The 8,559-nt window shown below is 41.1% G+C and overlaps 1 long non-coding RNA gene across 1 annotated transcript; it reads left to right on the top strand.

Moving 5' to 3' along the window:
* Positions 1-1,950: 1,950 nt before the first annotated feature.
* On the top strand, positions 1,951-8,436 carry LOC127676078 (uncharacterized). Its single transcript, XR_007975651.1, has 2 exons — positions 1,951-2,090; positions 6,569-8,436. It is a non-coding gene; the product is annotated as an uncharacterized LOC127676078 (long non-coding RNA).
* The last annotated feature ends 123 nt before the right edge of the window (positions 8,437-8,559 follow it).

The following is an 8,559-nucleotide window of genomic DNA, read 5'->3' as shown; positions in this document are numbered from 1 at the left end:
ATATAGCAGAATTTTGGATAATTTTAATGGGAATATTTGCTTTTTCTTGTTTTGTAATTGTCTTGAAGCAATAGTTTGTAATTGTTTTGTTCTATAAACAAGAACTACTGTAGATTAAACTTTGCAGATTTGTAGAAGTCTGTTGTGGCTTATAGAGGAGTACTTTATCAGTTTGGCATTGGAATGCAGTTTAAATTTTAGGTATATTTGTTCCTTGTTTAAAATACCATCTTTAAAAAGAAATTATTTAATTTACAATAACCTGGAAAAACCCATAGATATATGGTATCATTTGTTTACTTGATATTCTGAAAAATTAAAACTCAGGTGGAGAAGTAGAGGGGAAATAAGGAGCTTACTAAAAATAATTGTATTCTACTTAACCTTGATAGTTGAAAAGCAGAGGCTAAAGCTTTTTTATAGCTAGAATATTTTAATACAATTTCAGAATTGTATGTGAATTTTTCTGGAAAGCTATAACACAGGACTTTATTTTTCTTTAAATCTTGTCTTTAATGGAAAGGAAAACATAGAGGCAGTTATGGAATCATTTTACAAACTTAGTAAGTTCTCTAAGAATACAGAATTGGCAATTTCAGCCAGTTTTTTATTTTTCTTAGCTTTTTTTCCCCTTTGGTAGCATATATATTGGTATTCACTAGGAAATAAAAACTGATTATTTTATTTTTTGAGAAGTAACATTTTAAAGGTATTCCTACTTGTAATTCATATATAATGAATCCAGCTCTGGATTTACCTATTGCAAATATTTAAGAAAACATTTATTTTTTTTCCTTTACTAAGCTACTGGTATGTGGGAAGAAGTTTCCTATTTGATAAGCAGCACGTTTGTCTCTTACAGTACTTAATATTCTGTTTCTGCTGCGACTTTTATTTTTGTGCCAGTGATACTTATTATCAGAAGTTATATTCATATGATTAGAACTTTTAAGTAATTGATGCTTGACATCCTCTGAAATATGCTAGATTTAAGTTCAGTGCTAAAATTATTTAGGTACATAGGAATTTGGTTATTGCTAAGCGAAGGCCAGACTGGATTTTGAAACCCCGCCCCCCTTCTAACACCTTTGTTTATCCTCTTCGGAATTTAATTGCTATTCAGAGTAGTATTCTGTAAAACTCTGTTCTTTATATCGAAGAATCTGTTCATTTTGCTTTTTCCTGAAGTAACATAAAAGTATGTTTGGGTGAAAGTGTTAACTGGAAGAATTTAAGCTTAAAACAACACTTTTTTTGTATTTCCCATAGTTACACTTAATTGTTTTATTTTTAAGTATATTAGACTTTTGAAAAGTGATAAAAAGTTTGGCAATGTAGATGTGATATATTTACATAGATATGGATATAGATATGGATTGTGCTTACTTAATTTACTGTGACAGTATTGCTTTATTTCTTTTAATGATTACCAAAGGTAGAAGACTTGTTCTAGCCAAAACTTTATTAAAAATACAAAGTCTTCAAGGAAATGAATTTGAAATTGCCTGTTAACTATTCCATCTTATCTTTGTACACATTCTGAAATACAGCAAAATGCTTAAAAGAAGGGATACTGTACATGTGTATTGAGAGTAACATAGAGAAATAAAATCAGATTGTTTTCCTGTTAATAAGTGTTTATTGTATTTGATACCAAGCAGTAACAATACTTACTGGGGAGAAAGTGCATCATTTTTGGAAAAGTATATTTGTGTGTGTGTGTGTGTGTGTGTGTGTGTGTGTGTGTGTGCATGCTAGGCAGAGCATAGGTGTTAGAAACCAGGAGCAGCATGTAGCTTGCGGTTTCCTTTCTTTTGTCATTATTGTTATTGGTTTGTTTTATTTTATGTTTGTTTGTTTGTGGAGACTGGGTCTCTCTGTGTAGCCCTGGGTGTCCTAGCACTCAATCTGTAGACCAGGCTGGCCTTTAACTCAGAGATCATCTGCCTCTGCCTCCCAAGTTACAGAGGATAACTTGTAAGAATAAATTCTCTGTTTCTGTCTTTGGGTCCCAGAGAGATTTCTCAGAGAGAATTGTCCCAAATCACAGAAGAAAAGCATCCTTTTCCAGATGATGGGGCCCTGGGAGGGTAAGAAGAAGCTTTCTTGTACAGTGGTGTGGCATTCATAGTGAAAGTAGACCAAGCAGGGAGCTTTGTAGTGACAACCAGTAGAACTTGAGAGACAAGGGGACAGTGGCAGGTAGAAAAAACAACTGGAGAGGTGCAATTGTCTTAGTGTGAAGAATTATCCAGGTGCACAAAGAAGTAGTAGGGATATGCCCATAGGCAGGTGGTCCTAAAGGGTGTGAATGAGAGATGCTCATGCAGTGGGCAGCCCGGAAGGGTGTAGGTGAGGAGAGATAGAGTTAGAAAAGGTAGAGGGAAGAAGCAGCTGAAGAGGTAGACTCCAGAATCAAATCTGGTGGGTGGAGCGACTCCCAGTTTGGGCAGCAGATGAATGAAGAAAAAAGAAATAAAAAAGAAAAGGAAGTGCATGACTGCTTCTAGGTATGGTTAATGAGAAAGTTTATTGTAGATAAAAGGGAGAGCATAGCCAGAGGCAGGGATATCTGGGAATGTTGTGAGTACTCATGACCCTGAGCCTTTTGAGGGAGAAAGAAGGGAGGAAGAGAGGGAGAGGAACCAAGTATAGCAGCCAGGAGGACAAAGACACACACACACACACACACACACACAAAGCCAATTTTGTAGCCAAAATATTTGAATGTCTGGTGTGTGTGCTGGTATGTGTGTGTGTGATGGGGGTGGGAGGGAAGAGAGAGAGAGAGAGAGAGAGAGAAGGAGGGAGCAAACGCCTGTCAGGGAAGGGCAAGCCAATCCCCCCAGGCTAAAAAGAGAGGTCAAAATAAAGGGTGGTGTACATCAGCCATACCCTTTAATGGGTAGGGACTGAGGGATGCTGGGAGAACCTAGAGACCAGGTCTCCTTTGATATGTTAACTAGGCCTCTCAGACTCATGTCCTGGGATTGAAAGAGGATCTGGCTTGTTATCACCCACTTATACATTTTCTGCATTCATTCCTTCCATCCCCTACCAGATAGGGACAGTAACAAACAGCTCAGGACCCTCAAGATTAAATTCTCAGCCCAAAGATTTATTTAGCCCAGAGAAACAAAGGGCAGGGGAAAAGAGAAAGGACAGGAGATAGAGGAGCAGGGAGGAGGAGTATTTGTCCCAGAAGGGAGCAGGACAAAGGATTACTTCTGGATAAAGGAGTCAGACATGGCTTAGACAAATGGCAGTTTATAAGGGTATAAGGGGAAGCCCCATGTTTGAATGAGGTGCTTAATCTTAACAGGGTAGGTTAATTAGATGAGCCAAAGAGACTTTTTATTGCTGGACTTCAATACTTTGATAGTTGGCTCTTGGTAATCAGCCTTGGAAGGAAGAAGTGACCAAATAAGGCAATAGACCTTGGTGGCTTGTTTTAGGAATATAATCTAATGACTTTTAGCAAGGCAGAGGGAATGGGGAAGAAGGGCACCGAATGCCAGAACCATGCTCACCAAGTTCAAGCTGTATGGAGTACCAGAGCCATGCTTGCCATGTTCAGGCCAGTTAAAGTCCCTTTACTCTATTGATTTTTAAACTCATTTATTTTTTTATGTGGATGGTTCTTTTGCCTGCATGTACGTCTGTGTAGCATGTGCAGGAAGAGTACAGATCCCCAGGACCTGGGTTTACAGGGTGTTGTTTGCTGCTATATGTGTCGGGTTCATAAGAAGACAGAGTGGTTTAGAGAACAGTATGAGGCACTATGGGGAAGGGGTGACTAGGTGGGCCCATGCCCAGGGCCTTTCCCCCTGAGGGACCAAACACACACAGACACTGTATAGAGTAGAGTTTATTCAGGGCAGAGGATGGGAGTTAAGGTAGTGGAGGCAGAGAGAGAGAGAGACAGAGACAGAGAGAGACAGACAGACAGAGACAGAGAGAGACAGAGAGGAGAGTGGGGAGGGGAGGAGAGCCCAAGAGGGGCAGAGAAGTGAGAGTGCCAAGAGGCAAGAGTGATGAGAGAGAAAGGGGAGAGGCAAGCAGCCCCTTTTATAGTGGGCCAGGTCTATGGGGAGGGGCATACCTGACTGTTGCCAGGTAATTGTGGGGTGGAGCTTAGACAGAATACTAACAATATGGGTGCTAGGGCTTGAACCAGTGTCCTCTGGAAGAGCTGCCAGAGTTCTTAACCACTGAGCTCCCCAACTATATATGTTTATGAATTAGGTGTTTTTACAATTCTCATTTCTTGGTATATACTTCCAGTGTTAGTAGCTATAATCTTTGTAATCCTCTATATCTGGTATTATATTGCCATATCATAATAACCAGAATATCTACCTCTAGTCCTGACCTATTGCCACATATTTTATTTGTATACATGTTACAGTCACTGAATATTGACTCCTATAATTAACTAGTTTATTTGCCTCCCCTCCCCCTCTACCTCTCTTCTTCCCTCCCTCCTTCCCTCCCTCCCTCTCTTCTTTCCTGAGTTCAGAATGTCCAAATTATGAAGACAATGATTGAAAATTTATGTTGTCATGTGTTTATAATTTGGCTTTGACTGTACCATATAAACTTGGATTACCAAGAGAGCACCTGCCCACTTATAAGTATCATGAAGAACATTAAACATTTGTGAAAAGTGTTAGCAGGAACAGTTGTGTTAGTACTTGCTAATTTACTCTGCAGACTCCAGTAAGTAATCATTATCCACATTTTAAACTTTTTTTGAAAAAACTTTACTTTTACCTATATGATTATATTGATTGGTGTTCTTAGTTACTGAAAAGTAACAGATTTAATTTTTTTATTTTATGTGTATGTGATTGCAGAGAGAGAGAGAGAGAGAGAGAGGGAGAGAGAGAGAGAGAATATGAATATGCATACCATATTCATGCTTCATGCTCATGGAGACCTGAGGGTGATACAAGATATTTCCTATCCATTCACACTGAGGCAGTGAGAGGCCAGTGATTGGAGGGAGGGCAGAGAGGAGGGGAGCTAAGAGAGGGAGGGGCAGAGAGAGAGAAAGGGAGCCTGGGAGCTGCATGAGGGAGAAGAGGAGGAGACACACAGATCCAGGTGGCATCCGTGTGTTTCTGGTGTGTTGAGAGGTTGCAAATATTGGGATAAAACTTTATCATTGTAATTTGGCATTATGTAATTGGGAGTTTCATATACACAAATATATTTGGTTAACTACTCAAGTTTAAGAATCATGCTTTGCTGGTTACTTGGAAGGAGTGGGTGCTGGGCGGGAGCCAGAGACCCACCAGGGACTTGGAGCAGAGGCCAGGCAGGGCGGTACTATATTTTAATCATCTTCCGAAATAGGAGTTACAGACTGTTCTAAGTCACCATACCACAAGGGAATTTGGAACTGAACCTAGTTCTTCTGCAGGAGCAGCCAGTGCTTTTAACCACTGAGCCATCTTTCTATTCCCTTAAAGAAATTTTTGGTGTGGTGTAAAGGATGATGTTCTCATGAGCTAGGAGTCTAGATTCTTCAGAATCTCTTCAGATTCCTGAAACATGGATCAAAGGATAAAGCATAGTAGCTAGTCTGAGTTTGATCCCAGGGATATGCATGTATGGAAGTCGAAAACTGATTTGGAAAGTTGTGTTCTGGGTGCCACACACACCATATATACGTATATACGTACGTACATACATACATACATACATACATACATACATACATACATACATTCAGGCAGACTCTTTGAAAATGACAGTTCATAAAAGTACCACTCATAAGGTTAGGATGGGGGGCTCAATAGTAAAACTCTTGTCTGGCTCCTGCAGTGCTGCAGATTTTAACTCCTAACATCAAGGGAAGCCAAAGAATAAAGACATATTAGTTGGGGATGCCTTTGCTTTTAAAGAAGCCAAGGATGCAAAATGCTTTGCAAACAGAGTCTATGGGCAGGTGTGCTAATGCATTAATTAACAAGCACATAAATGTTATATATGGAAGTCTGGGGTTTCCTTGAACTTCACTGTGTTGTCTTTACTTGAGGGTATGCTCAGGTTGTCAGTTGCACAAAGCACTTCACTTCATGAATTTTTCAGAAAAATGGATGGAACTAGAAAATATCACCCTAAGTGAGGTAACTCAGACCTAGAAGGACATGCATGGTATGCACGTACCGATTACTATGACACAAAAACGCTGTTGGCCTATTAACATAGGCAGGAAATAGGGAGATGGAAGTTCTGGTACAGAGAGAGGAACTCTGCCTTACAGTCAGGCACGGGAGGATTTACCCCAAACTCTGAGGAAACTGAGAAGAGATTACTGATTTCTTGGACCTCTTATTAAAGTGGTTGGCTGTGTTTGTGAGCTATGTGGACTATGGAAGTGACTGTAAACACTGTCAGGTAGTATGGAGCAAAGGAATTATTTTCCATTGTAGAAATGGGAAACCGTCTAGGAAAAACCAGAGGGATTAGGAGATTCCCTGTATTAGTTTATGTTTTGTTAGTAAGAGGAAATGTGTGAGACTGACTATTTACTAAAATATATCTTTTGTTTTCCTTGCAGTTTTGAAGCAGAAAGTCCAAGCAGCATGGGAATGGCTCATACAAAGGCATGTAGCTGTATTGGCCTCATGGCCATCTTGTCACGCTGGTAGGAATTCACACAAGAAGGATCACAATAGCTAGAGAAGGACCAGTAAGCAGTCAGTGCTTACTAAGAGATCTTGCCTCTGAAATATCCACTACCACACTGCTATTAGCATCTAAATCTTTGGGAGAACATTCACCCTATTATATTCAGCTTACCAGTCAGAAGCATCTTCTTAATTGCTTTCTGTTTTGTGGGCCAAGTAACCGAAGTAAAAGTCATTTCAACTTGCTGAATGCCAACCAGCTTGTGTATGTAGACACCAATGATTGGCCAGATGGGAAACTGACAGATGATTTGGTATGTTCTTGAGGCAAACTGAGAGAGGCATGAGGCCAGGCCTTGAACATGGATGAATGGTTGTCCAGGTAACTCCCAGGAGACACTAATCAGGAATGTGTTTTCCCTGACCCAGGGTTATGCACCTTCTGCTCCCCACACCAAAACACTCTATACCTCTAGAGGCCAACTTGGTAGGCCATCCGCTATCCATTGAACTAAGAGATTCTTTGCCCAATGGCACTGCACTCTCTGAAGGTGCACTGCCTGTGATAAAACTGGTTCCTACATGGCCCCTGAACACACTGCACATCTTCTGGACAATGTGGTCAAGTCCGGATGTGTCAGGAGCTCTGCACACTCTCATAAGCAAGGCAGCTCAGGCAGGGTCTCATGTGCTCTCCTTCCAGTCTTCTTCTGTCTGACAAGAATTACTGCAGGAGATTGAGCCAGAGGTCTTCTGCAATGACCTGAAAGGAGGTGAGGCAAGTGTCTCTCTAGCTTCTGGGGTCAGAGTCCCTCGCCAGCCTAAGGGCCTTTAAGGACACATGACAGTCCTTTTGGGAATAAGACGACCAGAGCACACCACTTCAGCCAGCCTGTTATCTCCTAGGAAATTGTGGGCAAACAACCAGTCCAGGAAAGTTAGCCTCCAGGGTTCCTGCTGGTAAATGGGAGCAGCAAGGCCAAGGGCTTGTCAGTTGAGAGTTGAGAGTGCTTGGCTGTGCAGATTCCACAGTGCTTAACTGAAAACAGTCAGAAGTATCTGACTTTTCTGAAACACTGCATTAACTTGCCCCCTAGGTCCACTATGTAGTGGTCAAAGGGCTCTACTGTCCAAATCACAAGTTGAGATAGTATGGCCTCAGTCAGTTAGTTGTTCAGACGTGTTACAGTCTGACAGTGTGGATTTTCTTACTGATTTAGACACTGACAGCTCTGGGAAGAAACATGCTGTGTCCTTTGGACCATCAGATGCTGTCAGCCTGGGACAACCAGAAGTAGTGAGATGCAGGATGTCAGAGGACCTTCAGACACTTTGTACTCTAGATAGGGAAACATGTGCGTTCTGTTGAGTAGAGCTCTGTGGGGTCAGGCTAGTTGAGTGCTGAGGGTCTGGACCCTCACTACAGTTCACTGTAAGTAGACCGAAAGTTTGAAATTATGTGCTCTGGACAGCTTAAAGCCATAGTTTGCGGAGACAGATACTGAAGGGTATTGTGACAGGCTTACCCTTCCCCCCCCCCCCCATTCCCTCCGCTTTGCTAAAACTCATTAGGTTACCTTTCCTAAAGCAAGCCAACAAGATCTACTTCCTCATACGGCCACTTCCTCCTCCTGAGACTGACTAGCAAGGTCCAGATGTCAACCTACCAAACGAAGTCCAGCAAACAAAAGCCTACTTTGTCTGGCCTAATTAATTAAATTGGGCATTTGTCATGCCCAAATTGGAATCAAACATCCTGTAAAAATGAAAATTAATATAAATGAATGCATTGAATTAATACAGTGTCTGTTTTCCTTTATCCTAGCTAGTTCTCCAACAATGACACAGAGAAGCCAAGGTCCATCTGTATGTTCAGTGCACAAAAACCAGGCATTATAATTCCATTCTAACCCTCTATTGT

The sequence above is a fragment of the Apodemus sylvaticus genome, assembly GCF_947179515.1.
Source record: "Apodemus sylvaticus chromosome Y unlocalized genomic scaffold, mApoSyl1.1 SUPER_Y_unloc_2, whole genome shotgun sequence".
Classification (NCBI taxonomy): Eukaryota; Metazoa; Chordata; class Mammalia; order Rodentia; family Muridae; genus Apodemus; species Apodemus sylvaticus.
Note: the sequence above shows the minus strand (reverse complement) of the source record. Positions and strands in the feature narration are given on the sequence as shown.